Here is a 21,323-nt window from a genome sequence, read left to right as displayed (position 1 = left end):
AAGCAGTGCCCCTTTCCAAAAAAGCATCACCTTGCCAGCTGCTTTCCTCCCAGAGGCTGCCAGGAAAAAAAATAGGACAAGGGGGAAAAAAAAGCCAGTGAACTTGTTTTCAGCCTTTCCCTCTGACGATCCACCCAGAAAAGCAGAAAAAATATTTCTCCTGTTAAAATGCCTTTCGTTCATTCCTAAAGCCCGTCAGTGCCGGAATGCTGTCCTCGTGGCGGGAGATGCAGGCTCTGAATGCTAAGGAACTCTCAGTAAGTTGGACATTTTCTGAAGCTATTTTCTAAGATTTCTAAATGTGATGGAGGCCCAAATTCATCCCCTGGAGTAAATCAGAGGTCTTAAAACCAGGGGATGGATTGGGCCCAGGATGGCTTTTGGAGGGGGGTTGGAGAGAGGGCAGGGGGATTAGAGTGTCAAAGCACTTCTCTGATGTGTACAATATTTCATTAAATTTCTCTCCTAATGTTGCTTGTCTGCATCTGTGTTTCCTTAATTTATGTGCCCCAGTATTAAAATCCTATCTATCTATCTATCTATCTATCTATCTATCTATCTATCTATCTATCTATCTATCTATCTATCTATCATTGTGATGGCCCAAGTCCCAGTGCTGGCATGTGACTGGTGGTGCTGGGAGCTAATGCCTCCACAGCATGCCAAAGGGTTAAGGATCTCACAAAGCCCCTTTGATTGGAGCCCACAGATGAGTCACTCTTTCTCCTCCAGCATGTGGACTCTCTGGTCACAGAAGGAGGCAAGTGGCAGTTTGTTCTTTAAAAACCCAGTGACTGAGCAGTAGGGGGAAAAAAAGAGGGTTCACCTCTTTGGGGCTGTGAATGAGCCCACCAGGAGAGAGAATCAAGTGCTTTTTTGTTTCTGCCCCTCCTGGGGCTGTATCCATGAGTCAAGAAAATGCCTCAGAGAGAGAATCATCAGAGGAATTTATCCAGAGAGGGCCAGAGCAGGGTGGCTTAGTGAAGCCCTGATTCTGCAAAGAGCTCCTTGTGGGCACAGGGATCTGCCTGGGGGAAGCATTGTTGAATCCAAGCCTCGGTCTGTGCCCAGTTTTGTTCAGGCAATAGCCCCTCTTTCCCCTCTATTCCTGTGGGAATGAAGGTTTGACCCAGACAGTGTTTGGAGGCTGCTTTTGTTTAATCTTCCCCCTGACTCTCAGGACATGCTACTGACTTGCAGCAAATAGAAATATCTTGTTTCCTCTTGGTTGGGGTCAACACTCCATCCCCCCTCATGTGTCTGAGATTTCCTTGAGCTTCCCCAAAGCGAAAGGCAAACACCCTCTGTAAGCTGCTCTGCAGTAAGCGGAAAAGCCTGGCAAGGAACAACCTGAGCATGCAGCACCTTGCACACACATGCAACAACCACCCCAGGCATCTTACCAGCATTTGCTGTAGGCCCTGGATGAGGGCGTTAGTTCAGGTCTGGAGGAGCCTGCAGCAGGTTCTCCAGTCTCGCATCGTCCCTTCTCACACCGTCCCACAATGCAGAGCCTTGGGTCTGAATATTACCCAAGAATGCCTGCTGTCAGCCACTGCTCCAAAAGAATTCTGGCCGCAACAGGGTTGCTGCATGGATTGCGCTGGACTGGCAGGTACCAAAGTCAGGCAGGGTGGTTGATTTTCCAACGACCTAAAGGCCTGATTCAACCAAAACTCCCACTGAGGCAAGGGGGAGTGTGGCCTGAGCCTAGAGCGCCAGCCCTGAGTTTGTGACATGTCAAGGAAACGCACACTAGAATCAAAGTAATTTCCCCCTCCCCCATATTGCATTCTTGTTTTGACTCAGGGACTGGCACGACACCAGGGGAGTTGTGGCAGGACCAGCCGGTAGCTGGGTGGGAAGGCCTTCGCTCTGCTCTGCCAGGTGGAAGACTCGGCTTCGCTTGCTGGTTCTTCCAGTGGCAACAGGAGATGGGAGTGTGCACCTCCCACTGTCTGCAGCCGCCGCCCAGTCGCCCCATTGAGCTCCGACTGCTGCCAGGCATTAAAGCAGAAAATGGAGGTGCCCTTAAGGCTCCATTAGGCCCATAAGCCCCTTAGCCCCAATACATAGGGCTATTTCTCTCCTCACATTCCCAATGATCGCACAGTCTTTATCACACGCTCCATGGTCCACACTTAGTTTCCCTCTTGGGTGTCCTCATGAGTGTGTATTCTCACTCCCCAAGTCTGCCCAGATCACACTTGCCCTCCACCCAAAACAAGGGACCACATTTGCCCTCCCCTCCCATCCTGCTGCCCCCACAGCCGGCGCTCGAGGGCTCAGCTTTTAGCACAAGAGAACTCCCTTTCCATGTTGGTCACTTCCTAGGTCACATACTGAACTGCACACGAACGCTGTGACATGGGCAATTTCCCTCCTTCCCTTTTCCACTCAGTCCAAGTCCTGCCTGTGCGCAGCAGTGCCGTGTTCTCCCCAGGGCTGGACCCTTGGCACTGCAGACCCTGTGACCCGAAGCACCCCTCAGTGGGAGTGTGGCTTATGGTGGGTGAAGCTCCCACAAGCACTCAGAGAGCGTGAGGGCCCATTTCAGTGTTCAGGCCTCAAACTGGCCCTGCCTCTCACCAGGCAGATAGAGGAAAGATGTAGCTTTGGCTAAAGCTCCAAATCCTTCTGCAGGGCACAGTCTGAGTACATGGGCAGTAAGGATCTCCTTGGGGAGGGTGTGCAAGGAGGAATGGGACCTTCCCTTCCACAGGCCATGAAGAAGCAGAGAAGCTGCTCCTCATCCACAGCTCCAATCTCAGAGCTGGAGTGGGCTCCACCCCATCAGCACCCACCCTGTGCCAGGGAGAGTGGCTGGTGGCTCTGGCTTCCCACCCTCAGCCCTTGACTGTGTGACAGCACACCAGGAGCGATTGTGGACCTGGGCTCTGTGGTGTATGGATTACACAAACCCATCACCACCTGCTGGAACGGCCCCAGTCCTGCTGCAGGTGGGACCCTTCATGCCTACCTGAGGCTGGGGAGCAGGACGGGTGGATTTGTCCCTTAAAAATGCAGCTTGAACAACATGAAAAAGAACCATCAAGGGCTACTTTTTGCTGCCCTCTCCTTCCGCTTTTCTTACCTGAGCCCCCCTCTTGCTTCCCCACTTTCCCACTCTCCCCAGAGTGACGGTAGCCCCAGGCGATCAGCCCTCACGGAGGCAGATTCACATGAGGAGCGAGTCCATGAGCCAGCAAGGGGAGGCTGAGTTGTGGCCTTGGTGTGTAGGCATGGCATTGATTCCAGCAGATCCAGAACGAGTCCCTCATAGTGACCGTAGAGGTGAGACATTCAGAGTTGAGACCCCCAAAGAACCCAACTACGCCAAACTCCCCTCAACGGTGCAGCTCCCTGTGGGAAATGTGCGGGGCTGGTAAGTGTCCTTCAGAAGGGGCCTCATCTCAGCCCTGCCCAGGGGGACACAAAGTCCCCCAGCTTCAGCTACTGGCTGGGCTGTTGCTCTGACACCGTCTGAACCAGCGAGATCTGCCAAAATGCCCTGAGTGGGATTTTTAAATGTCTCGTTGGACTGTGGCAAAATCCTCCCTCCTGAGAGGGAGAGACACTGTCAACTGTCTTCCAGTGAGGAGGCTTCCTCTGCCTGAGGGAGATTTGGCAGCTGGTGCTATGGGCCCTCCCCCTCAAGCTAGCCTTCTGGGGAGCGCCAGACTACTGCTTCTCCGGGTCCCATGACACTAAAAAATGATGTGGGCTGTGGACCAGACCTCTGAAATCTCTCGCAGCTTCAGCTGCGTGGCTTCTACTTAGCAGGCCTGGCTCCCTCTCTTCCCTACCCTGAAACACGAGCAGCAGGAGGATGCCTTCAGTGGAACACGGGAAAGAAACAGACCTGAATTTCACGCTGCTTCCCTGGCTTTGGGGAATGATTCTGCAGGAAGTTAAAGGTTAGAGAGCCCGAAGATTGGCCTTAGATTAAAATGTAGCCCAGGCAGACAGTGCCAGGAGTGTGCGTGAGCGGAGAGGCAGCTTGGTGGACTAACAGGTGGAATTCAAACCCCCCCCCCCACTGGAAGATGTCTCCTATCACACAGTAATTCAGTTCCCTTCCTGAGCTGAGAGCCATAGCCCCTTTCCCAGCTCCAAGCACTTTTGTTTCGCCTTTGTGATGGAAAAAGTCCCTCCTAAATCAATTCCATGACACTGTTATTGTTTCCTCACTAAGAGTTTTTAAACTTTTCCCCCCCAAGGTCAGGAATGTGGCCAGTTGCTATTGGGACGGTGGAGCATGGGTGGGTAGGGTTGGGGGTGAAGGGTCACACTGGCTCTGCGGGTCATCTGAAAACAAAACCTTTTGAAATACCTACTCTCCATCACTGCCAACATTGTCTCCTGCCAGCAGGGGCCTGGCACGGACCTTCAATGGCTCCAGCCCTAGCCGCTGTCCACCGCAGCGGTCAGCATCTGGGAATGGACAGAAGGTTATTGTGTGTGAAATAGCTTTGTTTTCAGTCACAGCTGCCCGGGTTTGGACTGCGACTGACCGAAAGTCCTGGTGGGTGGGAGAGGAGGGAGGGAAAGGAGGGGTGTGTAGGGATTGTGAGAGTATGGGTCACTGAGTCCTAGAGGGAGATCCCACCTCGCCAAGGCAAAGACCACTAGAGCTGAGATTTAGAGCCTGGCTGAAGAATTCCCTTGATTATTTTCCCAAAGAAAGTGGGGGAATTTATTATAGAAAAAAAAGAAAAAGTAGCCCCCCCTTAAAAAGTGAAGACACATCGGATGCCCCCGGGTTCATATGGTGCCCACTTCACGTGGGCTGAGGAAAGTCCTGGGAGCTTGTCTCTGAGGCCTGGGCTCAGATCCCAGGAGCTGGCCTAGCGGGCCTTTGGGTCTGGTTCTTTAGGTCTGACTGAATTAGAAAATCATAGAAATTAGATTTAGAAAAGCCCTGTTTGGTATCATCCCCTCTATGGCCCGGCGTCCAGGGCAGGATTGTGCCTTATAGTATCTTTGCCAGTGTTTTAACTGGCCCATGCAGTGAGCCCCTCTGCCTCATTCCGTGGCTGATGGCTCCACAGGTGAATGGGCCTTGCTGCTACGAAGCTTCTCCTGATATGTTGCCTATGTGTCCCCTTTCTTAAGTTAGACTCATGACTCCTAGTTACAGCTAGGGCCCTACCAAATTCATGGCCATGAAAAACGCATCCCGGACCGTGAAATCTGGTCTCACTGCCGTGAAATCTGGTCTTTTGTGTGCTTTTACCCTATACTATACAGATTTCACGGGGGGATACCGGCATTTCTCAAATTGGGGGTCCTGACCCAAAAGGGAGTTGCAGGGGGGTCACCAGGTTATTTTAGAGGGGTCGCAGTATTGCCACCCTTACCCCTGCGCCGCCTTCCGAGCTGGGCAGCCAGAGAGCAGCGGCTGTTGGCCGGACACCCAGCGCCGAAGGCAGAGCCGCCGTCAGCAGCAGTGCGGATGTAAACGTGGCCTGGTCTGGTGTTGTCACCCTTCCTTCTGCGCTGTTGCCTTCGGAGCTGGGTGGCCAGATTGGGGCGGCTGCTGACTGAGGGCCCAGCTCTTCAGGCAGCAGCGCAGAAGGAAGGGTGGCAACACCAGACCAGGCCACGCTTATATCTGCGCTGCTGCTGGCAGCCGCTCTGCCTTCGGCACTGGGCTCCTGCCAAGCAGCTGCCGCTCTCCCGCTGCCCGGCTCTGAAGGCAGCTCTGCCGCCAGCAGCAGCGCAGAAGTAAGGGTAGCAGTACCACAACCCCCCCTACAATCACCTTGCCCCCGCACGCTACTTGTTGGGTCAGGATCCCTACAACTACAACACTGTGAAATTTCAGATTTAAAGAGCTGAAATCATGAAATTTATGACTTTTAAAATCCTATGACCGTGAAATTGACCAAAATGGACTGTGAATTCGGTAGGGCCCTAGTTAAGGCCTAACCCTTTTGTACGGGGAACAAGCCTCGCGTGTCCCAGGGAAGGGACAGTTTCAAAGAGGGGCCAGTTTCGTTGCCTTCTAACTTGTAACACATTGATTAGTCAAAAGCAACCTAGCAGCTTGGTCAACGCCACTGAGAGCAGAGCTGGGGCTCTCATGTTTTCTGGCAGATGAATAGGCCCCTGGCGGATTTGCAATCTGGAGGCCTGATACTCCTGTCTCAGGATGCTAGCAACCCTTGCTGGAGTCAATAGGACTCCTATTGTACCCCTGGGAGAACTGGGCTCCTGGGAGCTTTCTGGTAGCGATGGGGAACCTCTTGTGTTTGTGACACTGGCCCCAAATTGTGGGCTGCAGTGCAGACGCTTTGCGCAATCGCACAAACCTGACTACCAGTGCAGTGTGGCCAAAATAGCCAGCCAATAGCCAAAATAGCCAGCCACGGGAGGATCATGGCAGTGTAGGGGATCCCCGGGTAGTGTGGAGCTGATGTAACAGAGCCTATCCTCCCTCCCCCTTGTCTGGTAGAGGGGTTGTGACTGGGGGCAGGGGAGGAAGGGTGTGGCAGGGGCCTCCTCAACTGCCATGCCAGCCCCTTCAAGCCACTGGCAGCCTTCAGGCTGCTCTAATGTACGGCAAGGATCTTGTTGGGTGCACTCCTGGCCCAGGATCAGGGGCAGGGCTCAGAGGCTGAGACACACACTCTCTGTCTCTGCCTTCCAGCAGCTCTCCTCCAGACTCTTGGTCAGCTGACTCCCGTGTCTTCCCAGGCAATTGCCCTTTTCTTAGGCATGCTTTTTAGTTTCTCAGGGCTTTCATTTGAGCCCTGGTTCTATCCTGGATCCTCCTGCTGATCCTCTATCACCTGGGCTGGACTGTCTCTCTTATGGAGAGAAGTGATAGGGAAAGGCCCCAGATGCAGTCACTTCTATTGTTAGTATTTACATGGTGCTGCAGGTGTGCCTGGGGATTTACAGGTTTAGAAGAAAAGCAGGCCCCTGCCTTGAGGCTCATGCAGTTTGGATCCCTGGATGAAGGAGACCAGACCTGACAACACCTATTTTCTTTCTTTATGTGGTCTAAGGCCTGGTGCACAACGGCTGCACCTTCTCACCCGACCACGCTCCCCTTGACACCTCTGCTGTGTTACCTACTGCTACGGACAGGGACTGCACGGACAGCCTCTTTGTGATTCATGTGGTTGGCTAGCTACTCCCTTATGCCACCTGCACTGGGACCTTCTGTGTTTGGTCTGCTGAGCTGCAAGACCAGGCAGGGGAGGCAAGGTCGGCTCCAGAAATGACCCAGCACACAGCTCTTGGAGAGCTGCCCCTCTTGTACGTGGGGTTCCTTTTGCGCTGGCTCTGGATTCCTTTGCTCAAACAGGCATCTTTGTAACACCCTTGTGTGTGTACAGCACTTTCTGTCTGAGCAGCACGATACACTTTACAGATGGGTTAAGCCTCATGACCCCCCTGTGAGGCAGGTGTTATGATGTTTACCTGGCAGACAGGGAAATGAAGGAACAGGGTGGTTAAGTGTCTTGCCTAAAGACTCACAACTCAGTGTCAGGGTACAGAACCCAGGAATCCTGCGCCTTAGTCACAAGACTATAGTTCTTCCCTTTAACTGTTAGCTGCTACCACTAGGAAATTGCTTGCTAGTTTTCAGCCTGAGCCCTGCCTGGACTCAAAGGGATGGACGTGGCACGTCTGCCCAGACTTGAGGAGCAATGGTGTGGGGGAGTCTCTATGTTGTTACAACATCACTAAGTAACTCTTCCTCTCTCAGCTGTTGGTGGGCCAGGAAAACCTCCCTCCACTCAGAAGTCAACCTCGGCTCGTCTTCTGATTGGCCAGCACTCTGCTACAGCATTGTTTGCATGTGCACGTCTGCTGTGGAACATCGACATGCGGCTGGGGGCATTGGGCATGGCTGTGGAAATGTGTCTGGCAACTGAGTACAAATGTCTCAGGTGACTTTCAATGCAGGCTCACAATGGCACAATCCTCCTAGCTAACTACAGCTGCAGTCGGCATAGTTCCTCCCTCCCCTGTCAGACAGAACACTACTTACTGTCCTTCTAGAGCATCAGTCAGTCAATCTCAGTCATGCAGATCTCTGGGGAGATGGTGGAAAATGCAGGTTATGGGGACCCTAAGGATTTAATTGCACTTGTAAATGGGGCCTTTCCATCAGGCCCTAGTGGAGGGAAGCGGAATACACCTAAAAATATCCTGATTACAGCGTGGCACCATTATTCTTCCATGCCCAGGAGAATAGGCTAATGAAGGACAGAACAAAATAAATGCACAAGGCAACAACTCCCGGCGAAAGGGGATGGATTTAGCAGAAAACTGGAACGAAAACCCAGTTCTGGGACTCCTAGCTGGCGCTAGGTTTTTTAATCTGTGAAACAGCTGGATATGGGAGAAAACAGCTGGAATGGACACAGATTTCTCAGGAGTTATTAGACGGAGTCACAGTGGAGCTTGTGTGTGCCCTTCTCCGCACACTGCCTTTGGAGAGAGAGGCCTTTGTGCGACCCTCTTTTCTGTCCATATCACCACCCTCCATTAGGAATCGTGAAGAGTGGTCCAGATCAGAATGATGTCCTTGGCTGATTGAGGTTCTTGGCTGATTGATCCAGCCCCATAGCTGAGCTGAGCCCCCTCTTCATGGTCTGGTGAAGAAGGTCCAGTGTGCGGACGCCTTTGGAGCTTACCCAGGGTGCTTTTCCTGCATTACAGATGGCTGCATGGACAGGGATGGTGGGGAGGGCTGTGTTTCCCTTTCCAATGGTCTAGCTTTGTGGCTCTCCCATGTAATGGATTTAATTGTCTTCTTACCAAGGACACGTAGCCAAGCCGTTGTTACGTCACAACGAGGTGGGCCGGATGAAGAGTATTGCACATTGGTGGTTCAAATCTAGCCCGGGTGACTCTGACAATCTGGTGGCCTGCTGGATGCAATGTGTTTGGTGGGTCTCAGCCCAACCTCCAGCTTCTCACATCACACAATCTCCCCACCGTCGTTGGCCACTAATTGGCAACATTCTGTTGTCAGCCCTCCTGGCAGCAGGCATATGCGACTGTATGGGTAGGTCTGGACTGCAAGTGAAGGTGTGATGGCCGCACATGTGCTAGCTAAGCTGGCTAGGAGAGTAATGACAGCAGCGAAGACATGGTGGCGTGGGCTTCCGAGTCAGCTAGCAATCTGAGTGTATACCCAAGCTCCCTGGTCAGCTTGCGCTGGGGCAGGTAGCCGAGTACAAGCCCATGCCACCGTGTCTTCACTACTCTTGTCACTCTGAGTATCAGGGTGGCCTGCCCCTTTAAGGGCCAGGAGGCCTTGGGCCAGCCCGCCTGTTCAATTAACCCCACCTGTGCTGTAATTTGCTGCCTCCCAGCCAGAGGGGGTGGTCTAGTGGGGTCAGGTGATAGGCCGAGGAACACCTGGGCCTCATAAATAGGGCTGAGGGTGCAGTCAGAGAGAGGGAGGTGTTATAGGAAGCAGGTTGGGGTCATGCAGGAGGCAGTGTCTGCAGGCAGGTTTTGGGGGGAAGCTGCTAGAGTCCTGTGGGAGAGGAGGCTGCGGGAGCCTGCTTGGAAAAAGGGCTTCCAGGCAGAGCACGCTCTGGGAGGCAGTGCTCTGCTGAAAGAGCAGCGAACTTGGCAGGGCTTGGCAGTAGGGGTGAAAAGCCCTGGACTCCGGGGAGTGATCAAGTGTGAGAGGGACTGCCGAGAAAGCAGACTGGGAGCCAGCGCTCCATAGCGGAGCAAAGAAAGGCCGGAGCTGGTAAGGCAGACAGATGAGGAGCCCAAGAGGAGACAAATCTTCTGTTTGTTGTGGCTCTTAACTGGACAGTTGCTCCCTGGGATGGGGATATATTTGCTCAGTGATGAGGCTGGAGTGTCCAGCTACATTTCCTAACATTGATCTTGTGGGGGGGAGGTGGGTACCCACCTCAGAAGAAACTGAGGTAGGAAGCACCTGCAGTGCCATCTTTGACCAGAAGAGGGTGTGATGGGGCAGCCCAGTCCGGTGGCACTGTGCTAGCTAGATTAAAGCTTAGTGGTGCTACAATCCTATGCTTCTTGTGTAGCTATAACCTTTGTTTGTAAGGATCAGAGTAAACTTCCAGCCCCGCCTGCATAATGATAACCTTGTTGGCAGAAAAGCTGAGGAATGGATCCATAGATGAGGCACCCTGGCAGGACAGTGTGTGGGTGGGGCAACTTGCACCAGTGCAGAAAAAGACCATCAGGCTCCAGGGGCTAGAACTCAAGGCCCTGTCATCAGCACCACAGTCAGGATAAATAGTGGTAGAATCAAGAGGAGAGTCCTACAGAGTGACTCCCAGCCGTGTTCATGCCTGGGCTTGTAGTCACGGCACTACCAGGATCTAGCCCATTGCCCCGTAAAGAATCTTAGGGTTCCTTGGGGTAAAAGATGCCATGTGCTGTCAATTCTATTCCGTTCTAACAGAACAATCTCCTCCTCCTGATCTCATCGACTACCTCTGAGAATAGATGGATTTCCTGTGATGTCTGGGCACCAGGCCAGATGAAATGGTGAGTCAGCGAGAGGTTCAGAGAAGAAGGGGTGTTAGTTTCAGAAGGTTGTGTGATCCTCGGCTCTCTGGTCTTGTACCCTAGATCTTCTGCCAGCAAACTGACCCTTGTCCTGAAACTTTGTTTCCAGTGGCTTTAAGTGCAGGAGCTTTTAGCTGTGTTCTTTGACATCACCCCGTATAAGAACCTGTGACTTCTTATCTGGAGTGAAACACGGCAAAAGTCCTCCAATGACAAAGTGTGTTCTGGGGGAGGAGATGTAGTATGTGTAGAGTGCAAGTAGACTGTGTGATACAGATGAATGATGGGCTATTTTTATGGCCAATGTGTGTACATGAACAGGGATGGATTTAGGGGCAGGTGACCACCTGGAGTGCTGGGCTTGGGGGGGGGGGGGCACTGGGCTCGGGGTGCTGTTTTTGTTGCTAGCGACAAAAGGGAAAATAGAATGTTTGAAGTAAAATGTTTCAGGTACCCCATATGTGGATTCATTTTTCACTAACCTCCTAGAATGTTCCGGACCTTTGTAGAATTTTGTGGAACCTTCCAGACTTTCTGAGAACGGCATTTTCCTCAAACCTCCTAGAATGTTGTCAGCCATGCCCTCGCGGGTATGGAAGGGGTGGGGTGTTGCCAGTCAGTGAGAGATAAGAATGAACTGAAGTGAAGTGAGAGCCCAGCTGCGATGCTGTGAAGTTTATATATATTGTGTGATATTCAAAAGTGTGTGTGGTGGTGGGGGGGGGGGGGTGAAGATGCTCCTCACCTGGGGTGCCATTTGGTCTTGGGCCCGCCCAGTACATGGGTGGTCTGTATGGTGTGAGTGAGCTCTGTATGCACAGGTGGTTATTTGCATATGTATGTCTATGCATGGGGGACGTATGCAGAAGCTATGAATGGGTATGTCCAGTTTAAGGTGACCAGATGTCCCAATTTTGTAGGGACAGTCCTGATTTTTTGGGTCTTTTTCTTATATAGGCTCCTATTTACCCCCCACCCCAACCCCACCCACGTCCCGATTTTTCACATTTGCTGTCTGGTCACCCTAGCTCCGGTTGCACTGGGGAGGTGTGTGATATAACTCTGTGTACGGAGGAAGTTTACATACCTGTACATATGAGGTATGGGTGTGATATGTCTGTGTGGAGGGGGGAGATGTCATACACGAGTGTGTACTGTCAGTCTGTACGCATGACAAACCTGCTTCACAATCTGGCATGCTAGGCCCCGTCTTCTGCTGACAAGTTGAAGACTAGAATAGCAGAATTATTGCAGGGTTCTAGGGCTAGAGTTCGAGGGGCAATTTTGGTCTGCATTAAAGTGCTTTAGCACAGTGTATGGGAATAACAAGCATGCTGCCTGTCCGGATGGAGGTGCTTTGGCTGTTGTGTGGGGAAGCTGAGATGGTGCCTTCCGCTCTACAGCTGTCTGACACCAGTGCTTTGACTGCAGGACTCTCCTGCATGAAAATGCACTCCCCCATCTGGAAAGAAACCCAGTGGTTTGCCTGCTGCTGCCCTGTGATGGGAACTGAGAAGGCTCTGATGATATGAAGAAAAGAAACCGCGATTAGGAGCTGATTTTTGTCTGAGAAGTAGAAGCTTGTGTGTGTGCGTGTGTACACGTGTTCAGTGAGTATAGCTCACATTGTAATGCTCCTTTCTGCTCTGGATCAGATGGGTAGAAGAAAGCACCTGACCAATCTACATTAAAAGGCGATAAGTATGTCTTTCGGAGCAGGTAACAGACTAAGACACAATCAGCCCCAGCTGCCTGCCTTTCTCTAGGTAATAGGGTGATGTATGTCTGTCGGGGGGGAGGGGGGGGATGCTTTGACCTTCAAAAGCAGCTTGAATTTTTTTCTCTCTCCATCCTTAACTCCCTTCTCAGGCCAGCTGTCCTACTAGACAAAGAGGGCTGGGGGCTGCTCCCTCTGGTGCCTGTCAATACTATTCCTGTGTCAGCCACCAGAGCGGCTAGAGAGCCTGGGCATGAGGACACTGAGGGACTGGAATGACTCTGCTGCACTGCCAGCCCCCACTGGCCGAGGATTGAAGACCTGGCTTGAGTCCTGGATTCTGGCTCCCCTACCCTGCAGGACTGTGCTGTGCCGCTTCCAGAGGCTGTGACCCTGGTTGTCCACTGCTTTGCTCCTTGTGTTGTCACTTATGCCTGTCAAAGTGAGTGTGATATGCTACCAGCTCAGAATCTTCCACTTGCTTTGCCTGGGTTTAAGTGATCGCACAAGGTTCAGGGCCAAGGAGAACCCGCTCAGTAGGCTTAGATCAAGGTAACAGAATGCCAATTGCAAAGGTACAAACACAGCTGGGGAGGGGTCTAGTGGTGATGGCACAAAATCAACTCCTGGGTTCTATTTTCAGCTCTGCAAACCTTGTTGTGTGACCTTGGCTAAGTCACAGCACCGCTCTGTGCCTCGGTTTTCCCCATCTGTAAAATGGGGATGATGCGCACTTTCCTCAGGTGTGGTTGCGAGGCTTATAAAGGTTGTTTAGAGGCTACAATGGAAAGTGCAATAGAAGGGCAAAAAGTGTTTATTAATTGATGATTAGAATGATGCAAATCAAAGCAAACCCTCTGGCGTATCTAGTGGCATGCAGATCATCTCTGCAATAAAAATAACCCCTAGATTTCCATGAAGGACCCAGTTCTGAGTTCCTTGAATGCCCCGAATCCCCATTGGAGCCAAAACAATGCAGGATCCGGCTCAAAAGGCTGCAGATTAGAGCTACTGAGGAAAAGATACTTTTCCTGGTGAATATTTTTAGGGTGTTTTTTGGACGGGGGGAGGTTAAGGGAGGAACCCCCAACCCAATTTTTTTGTTTTCAGCAACCAAATATAGAAAATTTTCGAGCTTTCCAAACCAAACAAGTTTTGCTTTTCAGTGTTTCAACAAAAGCCTGAAAAATGGAAATCTGGAAATGGCCAAAATTTCCATTTAATCAAAATGCCGTTTTGTGTATTTTTTTTTTTTTAAAAGTTGTTATGGACAATTTCTGGCCAGCCCTGCTGCAGCACAAGGGCTGATGAAACCTTTTCAACTTGCCTTGTAGGGTTCATTTCCCAAATACAGCGCTCAGTGCCCACCAGCCATATGTGAGATGCACATCTTGAGTACCACTCACTCTTTGTGGGTCAGCAATCCTGGATCCAATCCCATGGGCACTATGAATTCCTTGCCACCAATCTGCTGATGCCAGTGCCCAGGGCGAGAATCAGCCAAAGCTGTTTCAGTAACAAGGATTAGTTTTCAGGTGCAGATGACACTAAACTGGGAGGAGAGGTAGATACGCTGGAGGGTAGGGATAGGATACAGAGGGACCTAGACAAATTAGAGGATTGGGCCAAAAGAAATCTGATGAGGTTCAACAAGGACAAGTGCAGAGTCCTGCACTTAGGACAGAAGAATCCCATGCACCGCTACAGACTAGGGACCGAATGGCTAGGCAGCAGTTCTGCAGAAAAGGACCTAGACGTTACAGTGGATGAGAAGGTGGATATGAGTCAACAGTGTGCTGTTGTTGCCAAGAAGACCAATGGCATTTTGGCCTATATAAGTAGGGGCATTGCCAGCAGATCGAGGGACGTGATCGTTCCCCTCTATTCGACATTGGTGAGGCCTCATCTGGAGTACTGTGTCCAGTTTTGGGCCCCACACTACAAAAAGGATGTGAAAAATTGGAAAACCTCCAGTGGAGGGCAACAAAAATGATTAGGGGACTGGAACACATGACTTATGAGGAGAGGCTGAGGGAACTGGGATTGTTTAGTCTGCGGAAGAGAAGAATGAAGGGGGATTTGATAGCTGCTTTCAACTACCTGAAAGGGGGTTCCAAAGAGGATGGACTTAGACTGTTCTCAGTGGTAGCAGATGACAGAACAAGGGGTAATGGTCTCAAGTTGCAGTGGGGGAGGTCTAGGTTGGATATTAGGAAAAACTTTTTCACTAGGAGGGTGGTGAAACACTGGAATGTGTTACCTAGGGAGGTGGTGGAATCTCCTTCCTTAGAAGTTTGTAAGGTCAGGCTTGACAAAGCCCTGGCTGGGATGATTTAGTTGGGTATCGGTCCTGCTTTGAGGAGGGGGTTGGACTAGATGACCTCCTGAGGTCCCTTCTAACCCTGATATTCTATGACTGTTTAGTCACTGGAGCTGATTCCATGTGGGTCCTGGCAGAGGGCAGTTTCTGCCAGTTTGGTGCTGCTGTGAGAGTAATTGACAACTTGGCTGGGCCTCAGCTGGTGTGGGCAGGCGGTTTGGGAGACATGTTAGGGCTGATCTTGTGTGTGACCTTGAAATGTCCTAATCAAGCGATGGATGAAGTGGGAACTTGGCTTATGGAAATATAGCGAGATGCAGAGAGGAGATGGGAAGGAGGCCAGTGACGGCAGAGAGGGATGATGGAGGAGCTGGGGTACTGATGTGAGGGCAGGTATATGGGATCTGTAAGTGTAAAACCTTGCGCGCCTTTCAAGAGACACTCTCCGCTCTGCTCTGCGGTCCCTGGTGGGACATGGGGATGGGAAGAGATGGAGTGACTGGCTCTTGGGATTGATCGTATGACTGGCTCTCCATCATGTCCCGGACTGTCACATCCACACGTATCCCTAGCGCCTCAAACTCTAAACCTGGGGCACTGTCGCCATCTCCAGGCTGCAACTGGTAGTGCGCATACGTGATTGTACACTTGGAGAAAGGCCAGGTGGGTCAGTGCACTACCCATTAAGTTTGTCTAACACTTCCCATTGCAAGATTTGATTGCTTATAACGTTGCCAAAATTTAACTGTCCAGGTGTCTGCATCAGGCTTTTTTAAATGGCTCAGCTATTTCCAAGGATGAGGTTGGAGAAAAATACGGTGGTTGCCCACGTTAAAAATTCTGGCAACTTATTATTTGAACAGCTCTAGTACCGCAATGCTTTGGAGCAGGGACTTGACATTTGGCAGAGTGGTGGTGTCGGGGAGGTGCCTTTGCCATCCACATGGAAATCTGCCAGAACTTGGCCAAGTTTTAAGCCTTTGAAAAACTGCAGTTCAGACGTTCAGTAGAGATTTAAATCTTAGCAGCAAAAATCACTGAAGATTTCATCCTCACTGAACACGCTCAGTCTCTCTCAGCTCCTAGGGCTGCCCAGGCTTCACACATGTGATCCCGGCAGAGCACCTGAGCATTCACGCATGGAGACTGAATTAAGGCTGCCCAGACAACCTTATTTCTGACGTTTCCTGACTTCTGAGTGCTTGACTTTGCAGCCTTCATAATGTTCTTTTACCAGTATTTTGTGTATGTGTTACATAGAATCAAGACAAATCTGACCCAAAATGTAGATTAATTTTTTTTAAATGGAGACTTTACAGAACCTGAGATCAATAGAAAAAAGTGTCTATTTAAATAAAATAGGATATGAAAAATAATAATAAATGAAAAATAACAATCGTGCTCCTATAGTGCATAATGTGTTAAAAGTTCTGTACAGGCATTAACTGATTAGACCCCTTCCCCTACTCTCTGTGTTTGGCTTGTCTATTTAGATAGTAAGCTCATCGGGGAAGGAACATCTACTGTGTTTACATAAAAAAAAGAAAAGGAGGACTTGTGGCACCTTAGAGACGAACCAATTTATTTGAGCATAAGCTTTCATGAGCTACAGCTCACTTCATCGGATGCATCCGTAGCTCACGAAAGCTTATGCTCAAATAAATTGGTTCGTCTCTAAGGTGCCACAAGTCCTCCTTTTCTTTTTGCGAATACAGACTAACACGGCTGCTACTCTGAAACCTGTGTTTACATAGTGCCTAGTGCATCGGGGCCCACTCTTGGTTGTCCCTTAGGCTCTACTGTAATAAATATGTGTAGTAATCCTCACAGCAGCTGTGCCAGATACCTCTGGTAAGTGTTATGGTCTCTTCTGTGCAGATAAAAATTTAAAGCATGGGAGGTCACAGGGCAAGCTAGTAGCAGACACTATTAGGAGTTGGGAATTCCTGATGCCTAGCCCTGTGCTCCCATTTCACCATACGCTGGTCCCTTGTACTAGTGCCTGGGGCGGGGGTGGGAGCAGAAAGTGGGGCAGACCAATAGGTGCAAGCAGCAGGCTCAGTGACAGCTGACTTTGATTTGGACAATTCTTTCCATAGGAGGCATCTCTTGTTTTGTTGGTCATAACCCCTGTTTTTAGTATATATTGTTATCTCAACAATGTCCCCTTCAGGGAATTTCAAGATGGCTTCTATTACTTTGCATGAAGATAGAATCAGAGTCCTAAGGTGCCTTTCGGCATGGAAAAGGTTTTTTTGTTACCTGATAGGCTGTCTTCCTGCTATAGGCAGTCTGGGCTAGAACAGAACGTAATACAGTAGTCACTGGAAGTGTGTGCGTCTGTCCACGCAGGCAGTCAAATTTCATCCACTGTGTTTGCTTTCAACAAAAAATTTGGAATGTTTTCAATAAGAATCATGGGGTCAAACATTGTACCAGTGCCCTGGGCTGCTGGACAAGGTGCGGGAGTGGGAGTCCTGTGTTCTTTCCAAGCCCTGCCCATTGCTGTGTGACCTTGCCGTAGTTTCCTTATCTGTAAAATGGGGTACTGATCCTTCCTTTGTAAAAGAGTTTGGCATCTCTGCTGAAAAGCTAATAGCTAGTGTCAGTGCTGGGCAGAGAGAGGGCTGGGGTTTCTCGAGGGCTGCCTCAAGTGGACAGTTATAGCGCTCAAAAAGTGTGCTGATGTCAGACAAGGAGAGGACCCTGCTAGTTAGGGACTGCACTATGGCTGTTTCTGGTGACTTTATTGCTGATGAAGTCTGCACTGTTAGGCAGGGTGAAGATTCTCTCACCCTTGCCCTGTACACCTTAATGCCATCCTGTTGGATTTCCCAGGCAGGTGGTTCTATGGCACATCATTGTTCTTGATTAGCTGCCAAATTGATTATTCCATCCTTTCTCTCTGCATGCCCCCCACTTTCTGCAAGAAAACCCAAACTTCTTTGGAGAATCCTGTGGGCAGTAGTGACACCTGCTGGTGGAAGAGGGAAAAGGGCAGAGACCGTGTCCTTTTGCTAAGGAAGTGACTGTAATTCTGCTTGGCAGATGGGACATTAGGTGGGGAGGGCTCTGAGGCAATAGAGCAAGTGGGGGAGGCAGTGTGTTTAAAGATTAGATTGGCCAGTCATTTTGCTGTGAGAATTTGTGTGTGTAGGTATATTCTCACAGCAAAATGACTGACCAAGTATTTTATCAACTTCATTTGATTGGTTAATAACTTAGACTGATTAATAATTAAATCCCACAGTATTTTAATATCATGGGCTGCAAAGAGCCGCAGGAGACACATTCAAGAGCCACTTGTGGCTCACGAGCTGCAGTCTGAGTATCTCTGACCTAGGCCCTTCAAACCTCTGACTACGCTCCGGTTTAAAGCAGACTCATTGCTTTCTATGCAGAGGGCTCTTGGCTGTACCCAACAGCTGCCTTATCCTGGCATGACATGAGACCCCACCTGCTCCAAATGGCCTAAGAAAACCTGCAGGCGAGGAGAGCTTCTTGGCTTAACTCAGCAATTATGCCCTGAACCATTTCATAATCTCTGCCATGCCTGAGGCCCCTGCTGACCTGAATTGTAGAGAACAGGCCAAGTTCACCCCATGCTTGACCCAGTCAGTGGAGTTGCCCCAGGGATGAATTTGGTATCTGCCTGTCAACTGAATTGTCTCCTTAGACTGACCTCACACTTGGTAAGGCAACTCACATGTTTTCATGTATTTATACCTGCACCTGTATTTTCCACTCCATGCATCTGATGAAGTGGGTTCTAGCCCACGAAAGCTTATGCCCAAATAAATTTGTTAGTCTTTAAGGTGCCATAAGGAATCCTCGTTTTTGCTGATACAGGCTAACACCGCTACCACTCTGAAATGTCTACTGTGTGCCTCTTGAATGAGAGCTAAACTCATTTACCACTAGATGGCAGCAGATTGCTGATGGAAAAAGAAATGGTCCCCGGGAAGGATTTCATGGGTGTAAATACACCACAAAACTGCTGCTGTTCAAGGTGCAGAGCATCAGGCTTAGAGAACGACTCGGCAGTTCAGAAGCTGGCATGCTCAAAGCCTTCTGTGCTAGATCATCAAGGAGATGGATCCCTTGGACACAGCCCTCTGTCTTCTCTCATTTCCCCAGATCACTCCAAACTATACGTGTCCGCGACAGGTGCGTCTCTATGAGATTGGAGATGAGCTGGGGTGTTTTGTGCTGAAGTCTGGCAATGGTCCCATGGTCACCAGGAGGCATAAATTGGCAGTGGTCCTAAAAGTCACTCTGAGCACAGCACAGATGTTGTAATTCTCCCCTCATGTACCACTATACCCTCTTCAGTTCCACACCTGCCAACATTTGCAAGATAGAAAGAGGAGGCAGAACCCATCCACCTCCAAACTCCAATGATAGACACTGAACTAGGGGACAATTAATAATAATAATAATAATTAATACTTAATTTGCCTATAGCATCTTCCACATGTGGCCCTTAAAGGGCTCTGCAAACATTGTGAACTCAGACTCTCAATCCTCCTGTGAGGCCTGTAATTATTAATCTCCAGTTACAGACAGGGAAACTGAGGCACAAAGCTGAATTAATTTGTCCAAGTTTATACTGTGCATCAGTGGGGATAGAGCTCAGGTTACCTGATTTGGAGTTCTGTCATTTGACTAACCCAAGGAGTGGCTCAGCCTGTTATACTGTGGGGCCAGATTATTGAAGAACCTTATACCAGAAAAAAAGGATAGGGAATCTAACTCCTTGTTTAAAAACCAAACAAACAAAAAAAACAACTAGCGATTGTATTTGCCTCCATGGAGCAGTGAACTTAGCAGGCTGATTTCATGCTGTCAAGCTGTACTTTCTGTTTGTTCCAAATGTGTTGTGCGTTCATTTCATGCTCCCAGATTATAGAACTTCCTTTGGGTCTCTGAGTTGCTGGCTGGGGTCTGGAACTTCCAGAATACTCTCTCTTGCTACAGAGAGTTTGGTTATTTATCAGAGTTCTTGATCCTCCTGTTCCTAGGGAGGACTGGGGTAGGTTTGTAGGAGGAACAGCGCTCTCTACTCTGGTGCTCTCTGAATAAACGATCCAGCCCTTCTCTAAATGCTCACCAGTCCAACACACATCAGCCAGGATATAGAATTGAAGCCTGCTGTGTAGAGAAGAGAGAGGCAGAGGCTGTTTCTACATGTGACTGACTGGAAGAGTGTGTGGTATGTCCCTCTGTTGTGGCTGATCCACTAGAAGATAACAGTTTACTACTGCTACCAGCCAACTGAATTGCTTCTTTAGCTTAAGTGGTAGAGGTTGGTGGGGCAGTGCTGAAAGTCCCACGTGCAGACATTAGGGTGACCAGATAGCAAGTGTGAAAAATCGGGACACCTTTTCCGCCCTGGGGTTGGGGTATAGCTTTGTATATAAGACAAAGTCCCTAATATCGGGCCATCCGGTCACCCTCACAGACACAGCTGATGACCCATGCTGGGGGTGGAGGTTTTATATGCTGTCTTTCATACTCCGAGGTAATACTTAGCCTTGATGTAAATGTGGTTTTCTTTAGTGCTTGAGGAATGTCAGGATTTCCTGAAAGGCACAAATGTTATTTCCTCACACCCCTTCTCTGTTTTTCCTTCCAGGTTCTGTGTCTTGCTGGCTTGACTGTTGTCATGAGATTTTCCTCCCCTTCCCCATTGGTTTCTGTTTATCCCCCTTCAGATGTCCCAGAAGGTCAAACACAGCTGTCTGGGCAGGTTTTGCAGCAGCTGTGATGAGCAAGGATGGAAGGCATCCGCCTAATCTTTCTGGATAGCTGGGTCCCTCAAACCCCTCGTGATCAGTAGGGCAGGTATGGTAGAGGTAACTACTTTTGGGCTGCAGTATGACACTGGGGATGGTCTCTAGGTAGAACTAACTGAATTGTTAGGAAAAGTTATTTATTTGGCAGATTTAGCTCCTTTTCCAGCTTGCAAATGGTCTGGGGGCAGACCACGTTACTTATAGATCTGTTTGTCATATAAAAGTGTTTGCCACATACATTAAAGCCAGTGGATCATTGGCCAAGTATGCACCACAAACATCCCTTTGAGTTGTGTGATTGGGCATCAGAGTCATGTGGGGTAATTTCTGTTCTATGATTGGATGAACCGTTTGGCCCCCAAACGAATTTTGTTTTTGTCATGAATTGAAATCAATATTATTTTGCAATTAATCGGCTCTTGGCAATGGGCCTGGAATTTGCTCTCTGCAAACGCTGGTTCTGTGAATGAAGTGTGGCTTGCATGGATGCTTGAGGGAAAAGGGGACACTTGATTCAGTCGCATTCACACAGTGTGGTTCTGGATTCTCAGAAGCAGATGTGACTCATTGCTCCTGCTACTTGCCCAGCTCTCAGGAGGCAAGAGGGGTGTTTGCGTTGGCCGCTGTCGCTAGAGAAAGATGCAAGTCTGCTGCATCTGCAACACCAGACTAAAGGGAAGAAAAGGCACATTCCACCGCCCCAGCTTTCTGTGAAATCTGGGCTTTCTTGCAGGCAAAACTTCTGGAGTCACAAGAGTCATAGCTGTGAGAGAAGAAAAGTCAGATCCCAGCCAGCCCACCCTCAGCTAACCAAGTATTGTGCCTTAAGGGGCATTCTCAAAATGTCTTGACTGGTCTAGTTTTTAAAATGCCAAGGTCATAATTTTCCTACTAAAGTTGCCCCTGTTCCCAGGGGGTGGAAGCCTGGTACTCGAGGGGTCATAGCCTGGTGCTCCATGGGCCCCTT

General features: G+C 49.8%; 1 protein-coding gene across 5 annotated transcripts in view; it reads left to right on the top strand.

Moving 5' to 3' along the window:
- The window catches only part of CERCAM (cerebral endothelial cell adhesion molecule), a 38,213-nt gene continuing 16,890 nt past the window's right edge, over positions 1-21,323 (top strand). The window contains exons 1-4 of one of the 5 annotated variants that reach the window (XM_073314289.2): positions 1-257; positions 3,137-3,294; positions 10,418-10,503; positions 20,197-20,405. The gene's annotated coding sequence lies outside the window, so the exon portion shown is untranslated. Of the gene's footprint in view, positions 258-3,136; positions 3,295-7,809; positions 7,905-10,417; positions 10,504-18,651; positions 18,729-20,196; positions 20,406-21,323 lie in introns of those variants that run through there. The other 4 variants (XM_073314291.2, XM_073314290.2, XM_073314293.2 and 1 more) reach the window with 4 other exon arrangements.

Source organism: Lepidochelys kempii, chromosome 16 (assembly GCF_965140285.1).
Source record: "Lepidochelys kempii isolate rLepKem1 chromosome 16, rLepKem1.hap1, whole genome shotgun sequence".
NCBI classification, from domain to species: Eukaryota; Metazoa; Chordata; order Testudines; family Cheloniidae; genus Lepidochelys; species Lepidochelys kempii.
This window is presented reverse-complemented; position numbering and strand designations above follow the sequence as displayed.